Below are 24,966 nucleotides of genomic sequence, written 5' to 3' on the forward strand. Positions count from 1 at the left end.
CGGTCAGCGCGTCTGGCTGCGAAACCAGGTGGCCCGGGTTCGAATCCCGGTTGGGGTAAGTTACCTGGTTGAGGTTTTTTCCGGGGTTTTCCCTCAACCCAATACGAGCAAATGCTGGGTAACTTTAGGTGTTGGACCCCGGACTCATTTCACCGGCATTATCACCTTCATATCATTCAGACGCTAAATAACCTAGATGTTGATACAGCGTCGTAAAATAACCCAATAAAATAAAAAATCTACGTCTCGGCCTCCCTAAAAGTTTTTTTCCTTCCGGCCTCCCATCTAACACTCTATATGCATTTCTGGATTCCCCATACGTGCTACATGCCCTGCCCATCTCAAACGTCTCGATTTAATGTTCCTAATTATGTCAGGTGAAGAATACAATGCGTGCAGTTCTGTGTTGTGTAACTTTCTCCATTCTCCTGTAACTTCATCCCTCTTAGCCCCAAATATTTTCATAAGCACCTTATTCTCAAACACCCTTAACCTATGTTCCTCTCTCAAAGTGAGAGTCCAAGTTTCACAACCATAAAGAACAACCGGTAATATAACTGTTTTATAAATTCTAACTTTCAGATTTTTTGACAGCAGACTGGATGATAGAAGCTTCTCAACCGAATAATAACAGGCATTTCCCATATTTATTCTGTGTTCAATTTCCTCCCGAGTGTCATTTATATTTGAGGCTATCAAATGCAAAACTCGCCTTATCCAGGTAAAGTGATTTGTCAGAAAACAGGGAAAACCTCTGCAAGACAAACCGTAAAGATTTTTAAATGCATTTTAATGCTATCATTTTCTTACAAGGCCTTAAATCTAACATGCATCATATGAAAAATCAGACACCAATATTACGACAGTGAAACACAATGTAATTTTGGATAAGGCGAGTTTTGCACTGTACTGTTGTGGATAAGACAAGTTTTGGTTGTTACAACATATGAAGACATTATTACAAAAACAGCCCTTGTCAATTTTTAACGAAAATGAGTTAAGAGCACCATCACGTGAAGACACATTTTTGCCACAATCTGAATTGTGTTTAAAAGCCAAAAATGATCTGTGTCAGGTGCAGTAGCCATAAGAAAAAACATCGAGTCTACAAAAACAGCCCATGTCATTCTGCTTTCATACAAAAATTGCCCTTGTCAGCTGACATGGGTTGTTCTTTTGTTAAATGTTTTCAGCACTGAATTGATTAGGTACATTATGCATTATATAATAATTATTGGCAGCATTGTGTTAAATTGAATATATATTTAAATGTTTAATATTGCAACAATGAAGTCATTGAGCATTCCATTTTAGTCTCTTGTACAGTAGTGGCAAAAAAAACCGGACCGACTCTTGTAGCTGATTTCAGAGCCTTGTTCACTCCAGAGCGTCGGTGCATATTCCTTGGACCCGAATAGTATTTTGCCAATTATCCGGCAAAATCAGGTATCCAGCACTGGTTTTGTCCCACAGTTGCCCGATATGAGGAATTCTACTATATAAACCAAATTTTGCCTACATATTACTCATTTTCTTTATGAAGATAATGTGGGTTTTTTCTTCTCAATGAAGACGAAAACAGTAACCAGCTGCGTGGCTGTTCAACTGCACAGGTGGTTTCGGGTCCAAGGACTATGCACCGACACTCTGGAGTGAACAAGGCTCTGAAATTAGTACAAGGGTCGGTCCGGTTTTTTTGCCACTACTGTACATCATGGCTAGTAACGATGGAAGTTGATTAAAATTTCAGAAAAGAAAACGAAAAGGCAGAAAGGAAGATTTTATTAAGAAAATTAAAGTAGAGGGACAATAACATACTAATCACGTAGGGAAATATGTGGCAGCTTGTATTATAAGGTGAGAATATTGAAAATTGAAACGCTGATTATGCATCGATTATCATTCAAACCCCGGCAGGAGAAATCCTCATAAATTGCACCTGCTAGAAACACTTTCAGTTAAAGAAATGCGCAATATGTTTATGGAGGTACATCACATTAAAATATCCTACCATATCTAAGTACTGGTATATTTTTATAGAAAAATTTAATATTTCCTTCGGGGTACCTAGTTCTGATACCTGAATCTTATGTGATACCTTGACCCAACAGATAGAAGCTTGTGAAAGCAATGATGAAAAATGTCAAACTCATGACCAGAAACAAATACATCTTTCACACAGAGGCATAGCTACAGTATCGAGTTTCGATTACATGCAGAATTTGCATGTCCCATATCTAAGATTCAATGTAATCTACTACTCTCACCAGCTTTGGAATTATTGTTTTGGAGTACATGATTTGTCAAATGATGAGGTAACACTGTTTACCTATCATGAAACAGTTGGTAAGAAGGGACAAAATGAAGTTATGTCTTTGCTCTTTGGTCACCTAATGTCAGACGGCTGTCCAGGCCAAAATAAACATTTTAGTATGGTGTACTTCTTGTACCTGCTAGGACACTGTTTTCGAATGTTCAAACGAGTTATGTACTTGTTCCCCATAAGGAGCCACTATTTTTGTCAAATAATCAGGACTTTTTCTTAATTGCAAAGAAAAAACGAACTGCTTTTGTGCAAACTCCAAATCAGTGTGACGATATAATAGCTAGCTGCAGAGTTTATCCAAAACCTTTTGAAGTGAAGAGGGTTCATACACCAGATTTTCTCAACAACATCAAGGCTACAGTGGAGCCCTATTTTGCTCAGTCTTCTAGATGTCAACTGAAGCTAAAGCAACTGAGAATGCATAGGATTGACAGAGACTCCCCACATGTAGGGGTAAGGGACATTTATTCGGGGCCATGGAGATCTGTGCATATCCATAAAAGGGTATCAATAACTCAAGAACTAACGTTTGCCCCTCTTTACAATGAACCCTTGAAGATCAAGCAATAAAAAAAGGAGGACCTGAAAAAACTGTATGGACTATTGTCTCCAGAAAGTCGCCGGTTCTTTGAAAGTCTCCAAACCTGTTTCAGAAATGGAAACTACCAATACACATGTTGTAGACACTAAAGGGTCCGATAGCAGCAGTGGGGAAGAAAGTTATTAATATGTGTTGTGATTTCCTGATAATTTACTGATATTACAATTCAAAATTAAACATTGAATTAATATTATTACGATCTTCATTTGTATGATTTTAATACAAAAATAGCCCATGTCACACGCTCCCACTTTCAATAATTAATTATAGGTCTTTTATATGTAAAAACTTAATGTGTTTATCATATATCTGATTCTTATATCCTGAAGAAAGAGTCTACCTTTTTTTATTTCGATGTTATAATTTACATGGGTTGGGGGTTGTTTTTTTCTTTTCCTGAAAAATCGATATTTTTTGACAAGGGCTGTTTTTGAAATAATGTTTTCATATGCTTTTATAAAAAATAGCTTTAATTTTCTCATTTACTATTCACTATCTTTGCTTCATAACATAAATGAATAACTTCTTATAATTTAGTGCAAATACACACACTATTCTTTATACATAATGTCCCATTTATCTTGTGCGCCTATTGTAACTTTTTTGTTTGGATAGGTATTGAAATTTTTGTTTTTGACAGTTACGTTAGAACGAGGGCCTAATATGAGTGTAGAGATTTGGTGCATGTAACATTATAGTACAAGATACACGTGACGTCATCAATTTTTCAACTAGAACTACATACTTTAATCATGTTACATTGATTACACACATTAAGACGAATTCAAAAATGTATCACAATGTCACATTCCCAATCATTAACAACAACAAATTGCAAAATGAATGCCATCAGAATGTGTCGTCTGTTGTGGTACCCCATTCATCTTGTGCATTGATTTACACAAAACGAAAGACGACTGACGTCCGTACACGTCGTGTGTTGTGTGTTTGCTGTCTTAACATGTAAACAAACCACAACAACTGTCGACTCCACAATCCACGTACAATGGCCTGCACGTTCTCCAGACTTATCGCCACTTCACTTCTTCCTGTGAGGAACTGTAAAGGACAGTGTGTACCAGGACATTCTGACAACACCAGACGACATGCAGCAACGCATTCGACAGGCTTGTGTGTCCATTCAGCTAGCAACATGCTGGGCAGTCCTACGGTCTTTCGGGGAATGCCTTCGCATGTGCATTAATGTGAATGGTCACCATTTGGAACATTTCCTGTGACTCTCAAAGCATAACATTATCACATTGGAAGTACGTTTTTGTTTCATTTTGTTGTTATTGATTGGGAAGGTGACATTGTGATACTGTACATTTTTGAACTCGTCTTAATGTGTGTAATCAATGTAAAATGATTAAAGTAATGTAGTGCTTTTTGAAAATTTATTTCACTGTATCTTATACCATAATGTAGTTAGTTACATACACCAAATCTTCACACTCATGTTAGCCCCTCGTTCTAACATAACGCTCAAAAACAAAAATACCAACATCTATCCAGAAAAAAAAAAGTTATATTAGGTGTACAAGATAAATGGGACACTCTGTATGTTAACACTTTCACAATATAAAAAGATAAATGAAAACTCGCTATATTCACATATGTAGTTTTTTTTTTTTCAATATTTCATTTCAAATTCTGAGTTGTTTTTCAACGTCCATGAAACTATTGCAAAACACATCCTCCTCTTCATTGCGATCTGCTGTAGTATTCTGAGAAATTACATTTTTGTAATAGACAAGATTTTCATTCTCCTCTCAGTTCTTACCAAAATGTTTCTTTAATAAATTAACTACATCTTTCAATTTTTCTTCCTTTTTTGCAGTATTTATATTCAGATTCCTTGCAGAAAGCATTTCTAAGTTTTTTCCACGTTTTAAAATCGTCTTGCCCACACACAGATCTGACCGATAATTCTCTCTTACTGTTGTTCTTTTGTGACACTCTGTCTCCGCCTCTAAGCTCTTTCGGTGCAGGGTTGCCAAAATAATATTAACGAGCATAGAAATTTGTGTTTTTCTTAAAGTTGGATAAGACGAGTTTTGCTCTTCATATTTCTTAATGGTAGTACAGCAAACATTGGATAAGAAGAGTTTTGCTCTAAATTGTTAGAAGATCAGACTTGGTTTTGCACGAACCACTGTTATGGATATGGACAGTTTTGCATTTGATAGTAGTTTTCTGAGCTCTATGGAAAAGGAATTAGACAAGATTTGCACAAACCGACTATATCAATGGATAGAGAGCTGCAGTAGTACAACATCCCATATGTAACTCACTTTTTTTTAATTTTGGATAAGACGAGTTTTGCACTTGATAGCCGCATTTGTTACTGTTGATCCAAGATATTCGAACTTATCCAACTCTTCAAAAGATAAATTTCCAATTTTTATATTTCCATTTCGTACAATATTCTCGTCACGAGACATAATCATATACTTTGTCTTTTCTGGATTTACGTCCAAACCTCTTTACTTGCTTCCAGTAAAATTCCCGTGTTTTCCCTAATCGTTTGTGGATTTTCTCCTAACATATTCACGTCATCCGCATAGACAAGCAGCTGATGTAACCTGTTCAATTCCAAACCCTTTCTGTTATCCTGAACTTTCCTAATGGCATACTCTAGAGCAAAGTTAAAAAGTAAAAGTGGTAGTGCATCTCCTTGCTTTAGCCCACAGTGAATTGGAAACGCATCTGACAGAAACTGACCTATAGGCCTACGGACTCTGCTGTACGTTTCACTGAGACACATTTTAATTAACCAAACTAGTTTCTTGGGAATACCAAATTCAATAAGAATATCATATAAAACTTCTCTCTTAACCGAGTCATATGCCTTTTTGAAATCTATGAATAACTAATGCACTGTACCCTTATACTCCCATTTTTTCTCCATTATCTGTCGAATACAAAATATCTGGTCAATATTTGATCTATTACGCCTAAAACCACACTGATGATCCCCAATAATTTCATCTACATACGGAGTTAATCTTCACAAAAGAATATTGGACAAAATTTTGTACGACGTCAACAAAAGTGATATTCCTCGAAAGTTACTACAGTCTTGTTCCCCTTCTTAAAGATAGGTACGATTATGGACTCCTTCCATTGTTCTGGTACAATTTCCTTTTCCCAAATAGCAGGTACAAGCTTATAAATTTCATTAGATAATGTGCTTCCACCCTCTTGTATTAATTCTGCTGGAATTTGATCGATACCTGGAGACTTATAATTTTTCACATATCTATCGCAATTTCGACTTCAGAAAGTGTGGGTTCGGGTATAAATGACTCAGCAGTTTGTATTTCAATTTCCAAAATAGTTTTTCCATCTCTTCAGGATTGAATGAGCATCTGCAAGCAAGTCACCATTCTAATCTTTGATCATGTTTACCCTTGCCTGATATAATTCTTTCAATAAATTCAATAAACTGATGAATTCTTTCATCTCACTTAAAAAAAAATGAAATTAATTTATCCCTATTCTTTTATTTAGCCTACAGTAAAATTCGAACTTGTTCATAGCTGAAAGCGCCACCACTTCAGAATGTAAACTATTATTGTACCTTCTGAAAGACTGGCTCTGCTGCTCTGTGAAGTCAAGCTGGATCCTCTGCTGGCGTAGTAGTAGCAGAAGTACCTCAGATCAGGCTCGCTGTGCTGTCCATCTAAAATGCAATATAATTCTGTGTTTCAATCGTCGTAATAAAATGATTGTTAGCGAATGTAATGAACAGGATAAATAGGCAGTACACAGTATGTATGTGAATCAAAAGTTGAAGAGCGAAGAAAAGTTACTTCTAACGCACGTATAGCCTTAAAGAAAAATAAATTCAATAAACTGAAACAAAAGTAATTTCGAATTTTATTTAAGAAATTAAATTAATTTATTGGTATACTTTTATTTACTGTAAAATTCGAACTTGTTCGTAGCTGAAAGCGCCACCACCTCAGAATGTAAACAATTGCTGTACCTCTTAACATATGGACTGTGCTGCACAGTGTAGTCAAGGTGGATGTTGAGATTTCCTCTCTGTGGTACGTCGCGTCGCTGCAGTGTCCATCTAAAATGCAATATAATTCTGTTTTGTAATCTTCGTAATAAAATGATTGTTAGCGAATGTAATGAACAGAATAAATAGGTACAAGACAGTATGTACGTGAATCAAAAGTTGAAGAGCGAAGAAAAGTTATTTCTAACGCAAGTATAGCTTTAAAGAAAAATAAATTCAATAAACTGAAACAAAAGTAATTTCGAATTTTATTTAAGAAATGAAATTAATTTATTGCTATACTTTTATTTACTGTAAAATTCGAACTTGTTCGTAGCTGAAAGCGCCACCACCTCAGAATGTAAACAATTACTGTACCTTCTGACAGACTGGCTGCGTTACTCTGTATATTCAAGCTGGATGTTGAGCTACCGCTGTGGTACGTCGGGTCGCTGCAGTGTCCATCTAAAATGCAATATAATTCTGTTTTTTAATCTTCGTAATAAGATGATTGTTAGCGAATGTAATGAACAGGATAAGTAGGCAGTACACAGTATGTACATGAATCAAAAGTTGAAGAGCGAAGAAAAGTTACTTCCAACGCACGTATAGCCTTAAAGAAAAATAAATTCAATAAACTGAAACCAAAGTAATTTCGAATTTTATTTAAGAAATGAAATTAATTTATCGCTATACTTTTATTTACAGTAAAATTCGAACTTGTTCGTAGCTGAAAGCGCCAGAATGTAAACAATTACTGTACCTTCTGACAGACTGGCTGCGTTACTCTGTGTATTCAAGCTGGATGTTGAGGTACCGGTGTGGTTCGTCGCGTCGCTGCAGTGTCCATCTAAAATGCAATATAATTCTGTGTCTTAATCTTCGTAATAAGATGATTGTTAGCGAATGTAATGAACAGGATAAGTAGGCAGTACACAGTATATACGTGAATCAAAAGTTGAAGAGCGAAGAAAAGTTACTTCCAACGTACGTATAGCCTTAAAGAAAAATAAATTCAATAAATTGAAACAAAAGTCATTTCGAATTTTATTTAAGAAATGAAATTAATTTATCGCTATACTTTTATTGACAGTAAAATTCGAACTTGTTCGTAGCTGAAAGCGCCAGAATGTAAACAATTACTGTACCTTCTGACAGAGTGGCTGCGTTACTCTGTGTATTCAACCTGGATGTTGAGGTACCGGTGTGGTTCGTCGCGTCGCTGCAGTGTCCATCTAAAATGCAATGTAATTCTGTGTCTTAATCTTCGTAATAAGATGATTGTTAGCGAATGTAATGAACAGGATAAGTAGGCAGTACACAGTATATGCGTGAATCAAAAGTTGAAGAGCGAAGAAAAGTTACTTCCAACGTACGTATAGCCTTAAAGAAAAATAAATTCAATAAACTGAAACAAAAGTCATTTCGAATTTTATTTAAGAAATGAAATTAATTTATCGCTATACTTTTATTTACAGTAAAATTCGAACTTGTTCGTAGCTGAAAGCGCCAGAATGTAAACAATTACTGTACCTTCTGACAGACTGGCTGCGTTACTCTGTGTATTCAAGCTGGATGTTGAGGTACCGGTGTGGTTCGTCGCGTCGCTGCAGTGTCCATCTAAAATGCAATATAATTCTGTGTCTTAATCTTCGTAATAAGATGATTGTTAGCGAATGTAATGAACAGGATAAGTAGGCAGTACACAGTATATACGTGAATCAAGAGTTGAAGAGCGAAGAAAAGTTACTTCTAACGCACTTATAGCCTTAAAGAAAAATAAATTCAATAAACTGAAACAAAAGTAATTTCGAATTTTATTTAAGAAATGAAATTAATTTATCGCTATACTTTTATTTACAGTAAAATTCGAACTTGTTCGTAGCTGAAAGCGCCACCACCTCAGAATGTAAACAATTACTGTACCTTCTGACAGACTGGCTGCGTTACTCTGTGTAGTCAAGCTGGATGTTAAGCTACCGCTGTGGTTCGTCGCGTCGCTGCAGTGTCCATCTAAAATGCAATATAATTCTGTTTTTTAATCTTCGTAATAAAATGATTGCTAGCGAATGTAATGAACAGGATAAATAGGTAGTACACAGTATGTACCCTTAGCGGCAAAAAGAATGGGCCGGCCGACAATTTCTAAGCTCAAAAGACATGCTCGTCTCGTTAAAGTCATAGTTCACCAGGTAACACATAATTAAACCATTTAAATTTGCTGTATTTTGTTTAAGATTGTAAAATATGTAATACAATCGAATGGCGGGTTGATTCTAGATACATCAAAGCCCTTGAAGAGTGAAATAATAATAAAATTGATAAATACAAAATCAACCGGAGCGAATATGAACAGGAAAATCACAGATTATGCCGAACTAATATTAACAATCACAGTAGCGTAAGTCGTTACGGCACTGGTCCATTGAACAAGCTAGTAGTAGTAGCAGCAGCTCAAGGTTCGAATCTCCCTCAATCTTCTTTTTTTTATCACAAATTTGCCATCATATGTGTCTCGCAAAGCTTTAATTATGTGGCGATATCTCTTAGAATATGGCCAAACTCTAATAAATAATAAACCTCCCACTCTCTTTCAAGCAATACTGATATCTGTTAACACAACGTTCTGTCTCGTCATTGCGCTTGAAAATAGCACAGAAACAATAAATCATTGCCCTGGTTCGCATAGGTTATTATGCGTATGCTACTCTCCGACAGGACTTCGATTGGAGAAATATCATTTTCTCCGACGAGGTAATTGTCTCCAATTACAACGAACGCATCCACGAGAGGTTTACGGCAGAAGTCTACGAACACATTTTGACAAATGTAATGATCCCTTCCGCCCGAAAACGATATCCAGAAGGAACACTTTTCTTCCAGCAGAATAATCATCTGATACACACCGCCAACCGGATTCAAAGATGGTTTACGAGGAGGCGTGATGTCGACCCAGTCGACTGGCCTCCAAATGCACCAGATATGAATCCGTTTCAAAATTTGTGGGCTGCAGTCAAAAGGATCCTACGCTCTAATTGGGCAGAACAACCACCCGTTCGGACACCTGCGGAATTGTGGGACAGAGTTCTAGATGCGTGGGAGGAGATGGCCAAGAATTTAGACCTGTTCCATAAACTTGTGGACTCCATGCCGCGCAGAATGAGGGCAGTTGTTGACGCAGGTGGTTTGTGGACGAGATACTAGTCCCCACCACAGGCCTCGTTTTGTTAATATATTAAAAAATTGTTTGTTTTTGTTAATTTAATTATTTATTTGTGTTTGATATGCGTCCGTTTTTTTAGGATGTGAAACAAGTATTTTTGTTTATACAGGCCAGGTCTCACCTATTAATAGCCCACAGATGATGGACAATAATATTTTTACAAAGCGGGCATAACGAAGTTTGTTAACAAATGCCATTTCACATTTAAACTAATAAATTAAGTAAAAGTGAAAATAAGAGAAATAATTTTACTGTACCAGGAGGCGAACTCATAACTCCTGATACGGATGTCAGACTTCTTACCACTGGGCCACACACTGCTCGTAAGGTTTACTACATTATAGACGGATGATTTTCAATGAAGAGACACCACAGCAATGCCTTGCAGTGGGTTACTTTTACACGAGTGAACCGCTCGATGGAACTTAGCACTACTATCGACCAAGAGTCGGCCCATTCTTTTTGCTGCTAAGTGTACGTGAATCAAAAGTTGAAGAGCGAAGAAAAGTTATTTCTAACGCACGTATAGCTTTAAAGAAAAATAAATTCAATACACTGAACCAAAAGTAATTTCGAATTTTATTTAAGAAATGAAATTAATTTATTCCTATACTTTTATTAATCGAGTATATACATATACGCTGATGACATGGCACTAGCGTCAGAGAATGTTGAGGACCTCCAGAAAGCCACGGACATACTAGGGAAGTGGGCGGCAGAAAATGAAATGAAGATAAATGAAGATAAGACCGATCTTGTAGTATTTAGAAGGGGAGGAAGAGTTACGGAGAGAGAGAGAATAATGTGTAATGGGAAAATAGTCAACCGAAAGAGTACCTTCAAATATTTGTGAGTAACAATACAAACAACAGGGACGACATTCGCTGTGCACTTAAAAGAGAAACAAATAGCCGCAATAAGGAGCATCAACAGTATTGGAAATCTCTCAGATATGTCCATGAGCTCAGCGATGAAACTTTTTGAAGCTAAAATCTGGCCTACCTGCACATACGGTCTGGAAATGATATGGGAATATCTAAGCGAAAAACAAATGAGAGATCTGGAAAGTATAAAATCAAGATACTTGAAGAGGGCACTCGGACTCTCCAAATACTCATTGTCAAGGTACGCATTCCAGTTAGCACGGGAAACTTTCTTTCTGGACGACTTAAGACTGAGGATGCTACTACCAGCCACGGAGAGCTACAAGAAAGTAGTGGAAGAAAGAAGACAGAAACGGAAGGAGATCACAGAGGATTTCTACACAACGAATGCAATGATACAGCGAGACTGGACGAATGCCGGCTACGACACAAGATGGCTGACCACAGGGCTAGCGACGCACGGATATCATCACAGAGTGTGTGCAACCAAGAGATACCACTCCGCAAGCGAAATGTGTATCTGTGAACTGTGCGGGGTCCAATGCGGGAGATATCACATTCTCGAGTGTAGAAAGCGTGTGAAATCTATCAGGGAAACAATACAGGAGATAGTATAACCGTATTTATGCACAGTGTGCGCAATCCCAAACTATTATTATTATACTTTTATTCAAAGTAAAATTCGAACTTCTTCGTAGCTGAAAGCGCCACCGCCTCAGAATGTAAACAATTACTGTACCTTTTGACAGACTGGCTGCTCTGCTCTGGGTAGTCAAGCTGGATGTTGAGCGACCGCTGTGGTACGTCGCGTCGCTGCAGTGTCCATCTAAAATGCAATATAATTCTGTGCTTTAATCTTCGTAATAAAATGATTGTTAGCGAATGTAATGAATATGATAAATAGATACGAGACAGTATGTACGTGAATCAAAAGTTAAAGCGCGTAGTAAAGTTACTTCTAACGCACGTATAGCCTTAAAGAAAAATAAATTCAATAAACTGAAACAAAAGTAATTTCGAATTTTATTTAAGAAATGGAATTAATTTATCCTTATTCTTTTATTTACAGATGGCTTCTCAATGTAGAGTGTCTGTGTGTACATGGCGTTCAAAGGTATCTGGTATACAATTTTCTGATCATGTAAGAATGAGCGAACTTTCTAATCACGGGATAGGTCAGAACCAAATATATAACAATTTGAGAAACTTTGAAATAGACCTGCTAGTTTTCAGTAAGCGAATCTATTACCGGGATAAAAAAAAAACTGTTTGAAAAAATATTAAAATTGTTTCCGGTATTCTGTATAGTTAAACTACACAAATCTACAGTACTTGAGCAATTACAAGACAACTAAAAAAACTACAGCCGTGGTGAAAATATGACTCACGAGCACATTGTGGCTCGCAGTGATAGCTGTGCATTCCTCTTACTTCCTGCCTTCCCCAACCCCCACCCTCTCACTCACTGGAATCAAACTCCGTTCCATTGGCTTATTTGTCTCTCACCTGCGAGTGGCGTATCGTCCAATGTCTCTCTCGAAACCATGTACCTCTACAAAAACGAAAGTTTCAAGGAGGATGGGAGGACGCATTTTTTTGCTGCCGATATGATGAGAATACGTAAATGTATGACTTGTTCACAAGTATTACGAGGAAACGGTTGTATAACATAAAAGGGCATTATACTACATATCACTCATGAAACATTAAAAGGTGAAGTATTATTATTATTATTATTATTATTATTATTATTATTATTATTATTATTATCTCTGTACCTTGATCCTTTTCCAGCGGATGTACGAATAAAGCGGTTAGATCTTCAATTTAATCTCCCAGATTTACCATGTGATGTTAAATGAAAGCTAGATGTAAGGACTTGACAAATGTTGACCTTTTCAAAGCTTTACCAAAAGATAAATATCCCAAGCTTCGTTCTTTCGCTTCCTCTGTTGAAGCCATGTTCGCTACAACTTACATGCGCAGTACAGAAAAAGCGTTCCAACACAATCCGAACCAGTCCTGAACCGGAAACATGTAATGCAGTCGGGCGTTCCAACAAGCTTTTGACACGGGTTCGGAACGAGCGGGTCAGAAATACTACGTGTTCAGTTCAAAGTGTGTCATGGCTCGCTGTATATCGTTATGTGGCTAGCCAGTGAGCCTAGAGAATTCAATCTTCCTACACTCCCGCAGAGGCGTATTACCTAAATGCAAGAGAAGTTGCCTAGCAAGTACGGCGTTCATTCTGAAGTACGCAGAGTCCGTGGGTATCCACGATACGTGCGGTAACGCCGGTAGTGACAGGAATGTGAACTGTTTGGAAACATGTACTGAGGTGAGTTTTTTTCTCACTGTCGGGATATGGTGAGAGGGTTAAGACGGTTATTTACGTATTTGTTGACATTGACTTCGACGGTCCACACGGACACGGAGCATTTGATTTGGGTTGTAGAATGTTGCAGTATGCAACGGATGATAACAAATACCCTGCGTACGACTTGCCCGCGCAAAACACAGTTCGAAAGAGGTTATGGTAGCACACAGACTTTACAGACCGCCATCTGTCGCTACGACGTTCAAGTTATACCGTACACGTTCTCAAGTTCAGATTGAACGCCTTGATTAATAGGCAACTTCTCGGACATAAAAGCTGAAACTCGCTTCAAATCGCTGACTCACAACAGTGGCGTCATGACACATTTTGAAATGAACACCCAGTAGTCCGCGGATTGAGGCATGTACGGAAGAGTACGCGAGACGCACATGCGCATAAGCGTACCAACGTCTCCTTGATACTGAAGAAAGACATGATCGACTGTTCACATCAGTGAGGTTAAAGATGAAAAGTGATAGTGCAGACGAATAATAAAACTAGAGATTTAATTTAAATTTTCGCCAAAAAGAAAGGGAATGGAAATTATTTGGGTATTGAAATAGTTAATTACAATTTCAACATGCAGCTTTGATTAAAAAATAACGTACATATTAATTAAAAAAGAATTATTTTTAGATGAGAGTCCCCCAGTACACGACATTGAATTAGCGGAATTCTTGCCTTCCATATTTTTTGTAATTTTTTTTTATAGAAAATGATCGAAATTCTATTTTATGCAATTAGAATTAGTTGCGAAACGATAATAATTAAGCATTCCATTCTTAGCAAAGATGATCACAGTTATAGCATCTCTGGATTTAGTACATAACGATCCGCGAAAGCGTTCCAACAGCGTCCAGTCCAGTTTCAATCCCATACCAGATGCTCAACTAGCGCATGCGCATAAGATGGTACAGGAACCGTACATGAACTGATCCATGAACCGCTTGTTGGAACGAACCTATTGCATTTTCTGCAGTCTGCACTCAGGTCCTCCACTCAGCAGTTAGACGTTGCCTCGCTCTGACATACTCCTACCGATGCGACATACACAGTCACATTTCTTGGGAGCAGGGGCGTATATTGCGGGTGTTCAAGGTGTGCGCTGGACACCCTGTAAATTCGGTAATCTCATTTTTTATTTTAAGTTGTTTTATATAATGCAACAATAATTTTAATGTATCACAATTTAAGTGCGTGGTAATATCATTGGAAGTTGACGTATATAGTTCAAGACTAATTTTAATTTATCACCATTTAAATATTTTAAATGCCTGCTGGTTGAATGTGCACACCATCCCCAGAACGGCTTTCGTTTTAAAACTTACGCTCTGCCTGACGAAGTGGGATGAGTTCTGGTCTGGCTGTCCTGTCCGTACAAAAGAACATCTCCTGCTGAGAGTTACAGCTATAATTCTTTGCGCGCGCAAGGTGGCATGGTGGGGATACTCGCTTCTCTCAAGCTCGCAGGTCGTCCTGTATACAGGCAGCTCAACTTGTCAATAGCGTTACAAAATATTGTGTTTGACGTATGTGTTTACTGTTTGTGTGAGTGAATTTACTGTGTTTAGGTTTTACTAGGGTTCATAGTTGTGTGCCAGCGCAGGTGAACAATTTAAATTACTTATTTAATGATAATAGCACTTGCAAATGTACATTGTAAAATATCTTTTGCAAAAGCCATTCTCTTCTCGCCCACTAGGAGAGAAATTACATATAGTGAATAAGAGTAGACCTACCCCGCCACTTCCGAATTTAGTGCAACAATATAAAACAAAAAGTGAACAATACACTAGACATTTTTCTATTTCACAATATGAAATTGTAGAATAGTTAGCGGGTTGTGGAACTTCAAACAGGTTATTTTGCTGGCCATGGTTATAGTTTGATCATAAATAATGCAATTTTGAATAACGTTATTTGTAGTTGCCTCCTTTCTCCGGCATTTGCAGGGCAGTCATTGAAACAAGGTGATTAATTTTTAAGAAGTTGTGGTGCGAGTACTTTGAATAATATTTAAATGTCATTTTCTTTTAATTTTATGTCATTTTTCCATTAGTTTAAGGGCATTTTAATGATCATTTTAAGTAGATTTTTAGGTCATCAACATCCGTCCCATAGTTTTTATTTATAAATAATACTAAATTATATATTAAAAATGGCAGTTAATGTTGACCCGATATTTCACTTAGGCCTATAATAATTGTGCGAGATAGACCAACTATATATTTTTAACAGAACACCCAAACTCCAGGTTCAGCATACGCTACTGCTTGGGAGTGAGAACTCGCCGTTAATAAATTGGCACGGGCGCGTGCCTTTGTCACTTCGTGTAACATATTTCCATTGCTGTAGCAGCGACATTTAAAATTTGAAAGTAACCTTAAAATAACACAGTAATTATCATTATTACGTGTAACAAGTATAACACGATACACACGAAAAAGTACCGGTAAATAACGATAAATATATATTTTTTGTTCAGAAAAATTCAGGGGCTGCGACGCATCACCCGCATCCATGCACGCTACGCCCTGCTGCGTGTCCACGGACTCTGCTTGTGCGCCATTATAGCTTAGAATTTGAACAGTTACTGTACCTTTGTAGTCCCCGTCTGCCTCGTGTAGGACGTGAAAAAGATGAACGTCTATGTTCATCAAATTCCTCCGCCCCTGCACCCTGACGCTCTCCTCCCACTCGGCGTACTGGCTGCTCGAAGGCTGGGTGCCAGTTGTATCAAGTCGAGCTGAAAGGTAGTGTAATATTCTGAGTTGTAATCTTCGCAATAAACTGATTGCTAACTGTGAAGGGGATAAATAAGTACTGTCCAGCCGAATGGTTATGTCGCATCCCTGTTTGTCCCACTAGTTTCTCCTGTCCCCTCTGTAAGGGCTAGTAACTGAGGTGTTAGGCTCTTCTGTTTAAAATAATTTGAAGAAAAGGGCCCTGTTAAGTAAGTGTCATGTGATTTCCCTCATTTTGACGACCGTGTGACATAACCACTCGGACGGACAGTAGCATTACAGCATGTACGTCACCAAACTATTGCCATTAAGTGAATCATAAAAGTAAAGTCTGAAAAGGAATCAAAAGATGACGCACATACTTCTAATATAGGTATAACCTCAAACAAAAATAAATTCAGGGAACTGAAATAAAGGAAGTTTAGACTTTTATTAAACATGGAATTAATTTATCCATATTTTTTTATTTACAAATGGCTTCTAAATGTTGTATGCCTGTGTGTACCAGCAATTACCAGAGTGCTATAAGTGAGAGTATTATCTTACAGTTTTCAAATTTCCAACTGAAAAGAATAAATTATATGTCTAGAATCTACTCGTCTACCACGAAATGTCTTCACGCCAACAAAGCATTAAACACTTTGGAGTAAACGATTTGTACCTAGTACATATTTCTAGAGACTGAAGCAAATGTGCAAGAATACCCCCCGAAATAAATGAATATTTAAGGAAACAAGGATATATTAGATAATCTTATTCCTCAACTGTTGCGTTGAATGGGGACAAGCTTCCTGCATGACGCAATCTGCAGTAGATTCTGGAATGTAGACTACGACTACATCGTAAAAAAAGTCCGTTCAAAAGAAAAGAAGGGCAATAATGCAACATAAAGTAGAACATTTCCTAAAAAAAATGACCAGTAAACAATAAAAGACCAAAAAATGCAAATAAACACAAAGTAAAAGTAGGCTGTATTGGTTCGTCATGAAGTGAAACGAGTGTATATTGTATTCTGCATTGTCTGTGATGACTAAGAAAAAAAAATAATATTTCATCAACTTCCGAGCACTATTCGTCACTCATCAACCCACCACTATTTCCCCCCCCTAATGATTTTCCCATCACATCCATTCTGATTCCTCTCATTGCTTCCTTCAAGCTTTCCAAATTACCTGGTACAAGTGGAGGGTTCGTACACCACACTGCAGTCGATCTTCTTGTCCTTCTTCTCCATATTCTTGTACATCTTCTCCATATTCTTGTCCATCTTCTCCATATTCTTGTCCATCTTCTTTTCTTCTCTCCATTGCGTTTCGTCATGACATGTCCTTCCCCAGTATCCCCCACCCGGACATCCGATTGGGGGGATAGTTTACGTCCGGAGTTTTTTACCAGGGAAAGACTCATCATGCCATATTTATCATCGATTCTCTTCTTGGGATATATATATATGCGGAAGCTTCCCATTGCTTTCCGCACACCACTCTCTCTTTCGCATCTTAAAAGATCCCAGGGGGCCCCAGCGTGGAGGTGAGGAGAGTGGATTTGACTAATTAGGCCCTCCGGACTTCACCGAAATTCACTGCAAGTGTTAAATATCAGTTCCATCAGGGTTTTTGACCCGATCAGAGACCGGGAAATCCCAATTAGCCTTTGCCCCCCTTATTGAGTCTAAGGCAGCGGTTTCCAAAGTGCTCCGCGGAACCCAGGGCTCCGCGAATGATTCTCAGGGACTTCGTCCGCGGTAGTTATGAAGATGACAAAAATTTCTGCTTCCATCTAGTCTCTAGCGAGAAAAACGCAAACTACTTCCATCAAGTGAAAATACTTTCTCAGAAAATAGTTTACGTTTTCTTTGTAGATGGAAGCACCAATAATAGATCTACTCGTTATTGGAACTATCTCGATTTTTCTTGCTTACCAAGTACTCGATGATTCTCGAAATTTATTTTATGTTTTATATACCAAGTAGGCAGCGTTTGTTAATCGTGATACGTGGAATCTACAATCTATCACTGTTATGTTGCCTCAGAAAATATATATACTGAACGTTAATTAGATTGCAGCTGAAATGGAACTTTGGCTTAAGACGGGCTCCGTAATACCCCAGAGTCATCAGCTATCAACCAGTGCTCAGTTAAAGGGGGATAACAACAGGTGTAACCTTACTTTAAAGGAAGATAATGCCAATTCCTCGAGATTGAGTTCGGAATATGTTGAACATGATCCTGCTTCAGAGTCAGTGAAAGTTAGTGCAGAGGTACTGAAAGGAATTAAAAAACGAAAATATTGTGATTCATATTTTGACATGGAATTCCCTGAGTTTGCTGATGGATGTCCAGAGTGTGAGATATGTAACAAAGTTTTGCCCAATAGTTCTATGTTCCCTGCCAAGCTTAGAGACGGTATTTCGAAACTCATCCTGACTTCACAAATGAAACTGCACACTAGGTACTTTAAAAGAAAAACTGATGACTCCATGCAGTTCGGACAATATTTTTATCTCGTGTAAAACACAAATAACGAGAAAGCACTGGAAGCGTCGTACTTGTTAAGTGATGACTAGCTCTTCCTGGTAAACATCACTCTTGCTTAAACTCTTATGAAACCACTATTAGTGAAGGTAGTGAAGTGAAGTGCATGGTAGACGAAAGAAATGCAAGCTTGATCCTCAGTGTGCCCTTAACAAATAACACTGTGCGTAATGGAATACAGAATCTATCAAACGATGTTAAAAATATCATAATTTTCCTTATCAGTCCAATTAAATTTTGGCTGCAACTTGACGAAACCACGGACGTTGCCGGGTTATCTGTATTAATGACGTTTGGGCAGTACGAATTTTCAGGTCCTTTCATGAAGATATTTTGTTCTGCAAGCCAGTGCCATTCTCTACAAGCGGTACTGAATTTTCATTGAAAACCTTGAGACAATTGCATTCACGTGTGCACAGATGGCGCAAAGGTCATGGTAGGTCCTGTTTCTGGCGCTGTTACAATGATCAAGAAAGCTTAAAAAAAAAAAAAAAAAAAAGCTGCACATTTAATCATTGTGCACTACACCAACACGCTCTCGCAACGAAAAAAATTCCAGCCTTATTAAAGCAAGTACTACACAACGTCGTCAAAATGATCAACTTTGTTAAGGCACGACCTTTGCAGTGTAAGCTACTCAGTATTCTGTGCGAAGATATGGGGAGTATAGGCCTACACAAGTCATTGTTATTACACATAGAAGTGCGATGGTTGTCGCATGTTAAAGCGTTGTCCCGTTTACTTGAAATTCGAACGGAAGTTTCTTCACTTTTGAATGACCAAAACAATTTGCTAGCAGATTCTTTGAATGATCAGGAATAGTTGTACAAATTAAGTTGCTTGGTAGACATTTTTTTCAAAATTAACTAATTCATCACATCCATACAAGGTAAACGGAAGATTATATTCGATGCTAATGACTAAAGCTGAGACATCTAGGACGTTTGTCGTTAAGTTAGGTGCACCCAAAGTATAGCATAGCAAGTAGAGAGAGCGGGGGAGGTCAGTGTACAGACTTTGTACGCTGTCCTATAGAGTAAACAACAGAGAATAAGGTGTATATTCACATGACAAATAAACTGGAGCTCAGGTCATGTCATCATTACTGGATTTTCGAGTCTGTTGCAGTAACAACTACCTTACGTTTTGATTACGTCTTTCTTTTCAGTTTCACATTTATTAATATTTAAATAAATTGCACATATGACAACTCACTGCATACAAATGCTACCATGTACAAAAATAGAGGCTAAACCAGAGACATTTTAAAATTATCTAGAACTTCATATCATATGAACATGAAGGTAACCAAACATAAGATCAAACCATATGGACAGAAAACATGCAATATAAAACATAACAGTACCTGATGTAGAACATCATACCATATGAACATGAAGGTAACCAAACATAATATCAAACCATATGAACAGAAAACATGCAATATAAAAACATAACATTACCTGATGTAGAACATCATGCCATATGAACATGAAGGCAAACCAAACATAATATCAAACCATATGGACAGAAAACATGCAATATAAAAATAACAATACCTGATGTAGAACATCACACCATATGAACATGAAGGCAAACCAAACATAATATCAAACCATATGAACAGAAAACATGCAATATAAAAACATAACATTACCTGATGTAGCACCTTATATCATAACATACGTATACCTTATATTATATTATTCGTAAATCATATCATGCTGATTTTTATGCACTATAATATTTCACTTTACTTTACCTAAATTCCTCTAATTACAGTACACTAAGCTTGGTAAATAATACATCAACAATTCATTATTGTTACATTAATAGATACAGATAATATTACACTCACAATGCATTATCTCAATCTGGCACAATATTTTAACATCACAATATTAATCTGATTACTTCTAAATGCAATTTATCATATACGTAAATTGAAATGCAGCCATATTATTTCATTCACATTATTTTAGCTGCCTCACACTTCATTACAGAATATTAAACTAAAAGACCTCACATTATGGTACATCGAAATAGAAAGAACTTAATTCATTACAAATTATTATCTTATAACATCTCATTAATTTGATTCTTTACATGACACATAGTCATCATCATTACCCTAATGAGATCACAATACATTACAACGAGTTTCTCTTCTTTCTGATCCCATTGCATTGCTATAAATACAAAACAATCACTCTCATCCTATTTCATCTTATTCAACTGTAATTGCCGTACATTAAGTCACAGCCTACAAATAAGTCAACTTGTTTTAACCTAATTATACACCATAATTGCACACCATTTTGAAGTAAGTATAGCACATAATATTAAATATTAGCACAAAAATTGCCAACCTATATTATCATTAATATATTACGATATCTCAATTCAGGGTATCCTAATATGAGTATATCACATTTATCACTTCATATAATTCCTGTCACATCATATTAACAAATATATCACTTAATATCAGATGCACCTAGTTACACACATTCAATTGTATCATTATTGAACTCTTTTTTTTTAATACACATGATTATCCCTCTATTTTCTCAATATTTACATTATACTAAACTAAAAGGAAAGAGCGACACACTTATTGAAACTGAGTAGTGCACAGTCCATTTAATCAGTCTCCTGTCACAATTGTTTTAAAATGTTATACTGTATAGAAAATTAAGAGTTACTACAACCAAACCAATATAATTGTAGAACATAATGTTTGCTACCTAACCCATGAAATTTCTTTTCATCTTATTATCTATTCAATTCTAATAGTCTGAGTTCTTTTAGTATTTGGGATAACTTGACGTCCTTCGTTTCCAGTCTGGCAGCCTCTTCTTTCAACATTTGTATGAATTCTTCGATTTTGTGTAGGGGCTTTGTCAACTGGTAGTGCAGGAAACCTGAAGCAAGCCATACAGTTACAAATTTGTTTCGTTTTGTTGGTGGGTCTAATACCAATAATGTTTGGAACCAATCATGTAGTTGCGAATCTGGCCATATTTTTACTAGTAAAGCTTTTGCTGCTTCCCATATGGTTTTCGCAGCACCACAGTTTGTGACACGATGTTTCAGTGTGTCTAACCACACATTTTTCAGGCAGGGGAATCTGTTAAATTATGACGATGTCTCTTTTCTTCAGTTGGTATAATCTGGTTGAGATAGCAATACACTGTTGTCTTCCATGCAGTCGGGATGTTCGCCATATGCATATTGCGCCATATATTCCCCCATCTTTGGTTTGGAAACTTTTTCACGATACGTGGAATTTGCACATTTTCCTTCATGAGGTAAGTGTAGATAATCTTCGTGTTTTGATTCTTGTCATTCGTGGCTATTGTTGGGGAATATGACTCTATTGCTTCCCAAATCATTTTCAACGACTGCTGTAAGATGGTTGTTTTACTGCATAGTAGTAGAATGTGTTTTTGCCAGAATTTGTTGTCCATGGGATCGCTTTCATCTTGTTTCGCACGAAAAATATTCCGTGTCAAAAGAGCGTGACTTTTTCTTTAATTGCAGTCAGCTGTAAACTTCCTTTCGTTGTTGGTAGATGTAGTTGATATGAACTCTGCAGTTTTCGAAGAGTAGTTCGAAAAAAGTGTCCTGAAAATGCTACAGGACTCCTCTGTAATAGTATGTGACAATGCACCTTATCACAGTTGTCAGTGTTATTTTTGTGTAGCAAATAACTTATAATAGATCCTAATCTTGCTTACTAAATAAGTCAGGCCTAGCCTATAGCATATATATTTCAATGCACGATGGCACAACAACAGATAGTTTACTTTTCTTAATATAATGACAGGCATGTTCACCGCTTGATGATCGGTGATGACCTGTTGTATTATTATTATTGTTATTATTATTATTATTATTATTATTATTATTATTATTATTATTATTCAACTGATTTAATTTGTTCGTAAATAGAAAGCACCGGTACACTGAAAGAATCCAATCACTTGCAAAAGAAAATACATTTAAAGAGTCCAGCCAAGAGCAAACGTGGCAACAGCTGAAAGTTTCAGCAAGACAACTTCCCCTAACTGGCCTGTCAATCACTGTCAGCTGTGTAGAAGTGGTGTGAGGCCAGGGTTCTTTACCTGTGGAGCCGAGAGACCCTCTCCCACCCATACACAAGCTGTCAGTGTCCTGCATAGACTACTTCCGATACATGTAAATCTTACTTTTAAGGGGAGATGGCCGTATAAATTGAATTTCTTCCCATTTGATGACCATTTTTCATTTGTTTTTATGTAGAAATATCATTGCTGCAAGACCTTAAATTCGAGATTATTAAAAAGAAAATTGGAGCAGAGATCTTGGGGGGGGGGGGGGCAAAGTACCACGGCCATGTAGTTAACCACAGTGAATATCTATCGGCCATTTTTAAGGTAAATTCAAAACCTCTTTCTCGTTTTATTCCTAAAAACACATTCTTTAAAACTGCTGTAGCAAAATTTTGATATTCGTTTTCAAAATGTTTAAAGGAATACATCTTAAGAATCAATTTTAGAGGTACTTTTATAGAAACATGAGAGAATATTTTTCATAAAAACTTCCCTTGCCATTGCTGTCTATTTTTTGACTTCCTGGCAGCTGGCTTCGTAAATGAGTTGTTTATAATGAACGTAGGCTAAAAAAACCCCTGAAAGAAGTCAACCCCTTGAAAATGATATTTAGAAGCGAGCATGTTAATCCCAATTCTGTATATTTTTCTTAACAATACTGGATATTTACAAGTGATATCTTAATTAGACCAACAAAATTATTTGCAAAGATGAGTTATGTTAACCTTTATAGAAACCAAGTGAGAAATTATGATTTCTTATATTTTATTACTTTTTCCCTTTCGTGCATTTATAAAAATTTCAAGTTAAAAAGTTCAAAGAGAATGCTGTTCAACCATATGACTTATCTTTAATGCAAATTATGCAATTATAAATTTACACTGTATTTTTTATACTCCGAGTTACCTAACACATTTAAGTACATAATCTGTGATTTATTGAGTTGATTCGTAATATATAATGACACGATAGTTTTTCGTCTACATGCAATAGACACGTCGTACTTTAATAAAAAGAGTGTGATATGTCGATTCAATTTTAATTTAATCTTAACTTATTTTTTGTAAAATATGCTTATTTAACCATTTTACATATTCAAAAAGTAGTTGACAACAATTTTCTCTCATGTACGTAATACATTTAAACACAGTGTTTGTCTTCTTTCCAAACGAGTCTTAATATGCCAATACAATATTAGTATACGCATTTGATTAAAACAGCAGTCTCTTTGAATTTAATAATTCACTTATAGGAATTTTTAAAAATTAAGTAAAAATTCAAATAAACAAATAGACTACAACCACACAGGCGTATACAAACTCAAATGTAACACCTCCAATAACTTCTACATAGGACAGACAGGCAGATCATTTCAAACACGTAACAAAGAACACATCACAGCCATAACAAAATTACAAAACACCTCCACATATGCAGAACACACCGCAAATACCAACCACACCTAAAAAGACATCAACACAGACATGGAAATACTGCACATCCAACCAAAAAGCCAGAAACTCAACACACTAGAACAATATGAAATATACAAACACACTAAAACACACCCCAACGATATTCTCAACACACAACTCAAATTCAAAACACATACACTCTTTGACTCTACACTACGAACGCACCCTCACAGGAAACAAGAAGCGCCTAGACCAACAACGACCAGTTCTGTAGATGGCCCAAAATAGGTCGAAACATGTGAACAAGGTACGTTAAAATTCAACACAAGAAAATTCTTATCATACATATTCCGAAGTAAAAGTTCAAGTTAAAAGATCTAAATGGGGAATTTAACATATCTGAAAAAAAAAAAACCGATTCCTTTTGTTTACTATGTTAATGAAAATAAGATTGAAACTGAAAATGCAACAATTTGGAAACACAAGGTTCTATTTCAAAACAACAATTTTATTTCAACTCAGTACAACATAAAATAATATTATTCCGAACATTTTAGATTCACGAAATAATAAACAGCTCATTTACGAAGCTACAAACCGGAGTAGTCATTACAAATATTTTCCATTTTGATTTTATTTCTAGACAAACTTAAAAATGCTCTTCTGTAAAATTTACAAAACAGTAGATAGAACCTTTTTATTCTGAGCCCTCGATTGTTCGGCTTGATTAAGCGGTCATGATTTTACCATCAAACATTG

General features: G+C 36.6%; 1 long non-coding RNA gene across 1 annotated transcript in view; it reads left to right on the forward strand.

The window, feature by feature from the left end:
* The first annotated feature begins 16,155 nt into the window (after positions 1-16,155).
* LOC138705195 (uncharacterized) overlaps positions 16,156-24,966 on the forward strand; it is a 166,454-nt gene continuing 157,643 nt past the window's right edge. Inside the window, exon 1 of the long non-coding RNA XR_011333656.1 lies at positions 16,156-16,173. This is a non-coding gene — a long non-coding RNA (uncharacterized lncRNA). The remainder of the gene's footprint in view (positions 16,174-24,966) is intronic.

The sequence above is a fragment of the Periplaneta americana genome, chromosome 8, assembly GCF_040183065.1.
Source record: "Periplaneta americana isolate PAMFEO1 chromosome 8, P.americana_PAMFEO1_priV1, whole genome shotgun sequence".
Classification (NCBI taxonomy): Eukaryota; Metazoa; Arthropoda; class Insecta; order Blattodea; family Blattidae; genus Periplaneta; species Periplaneta americana.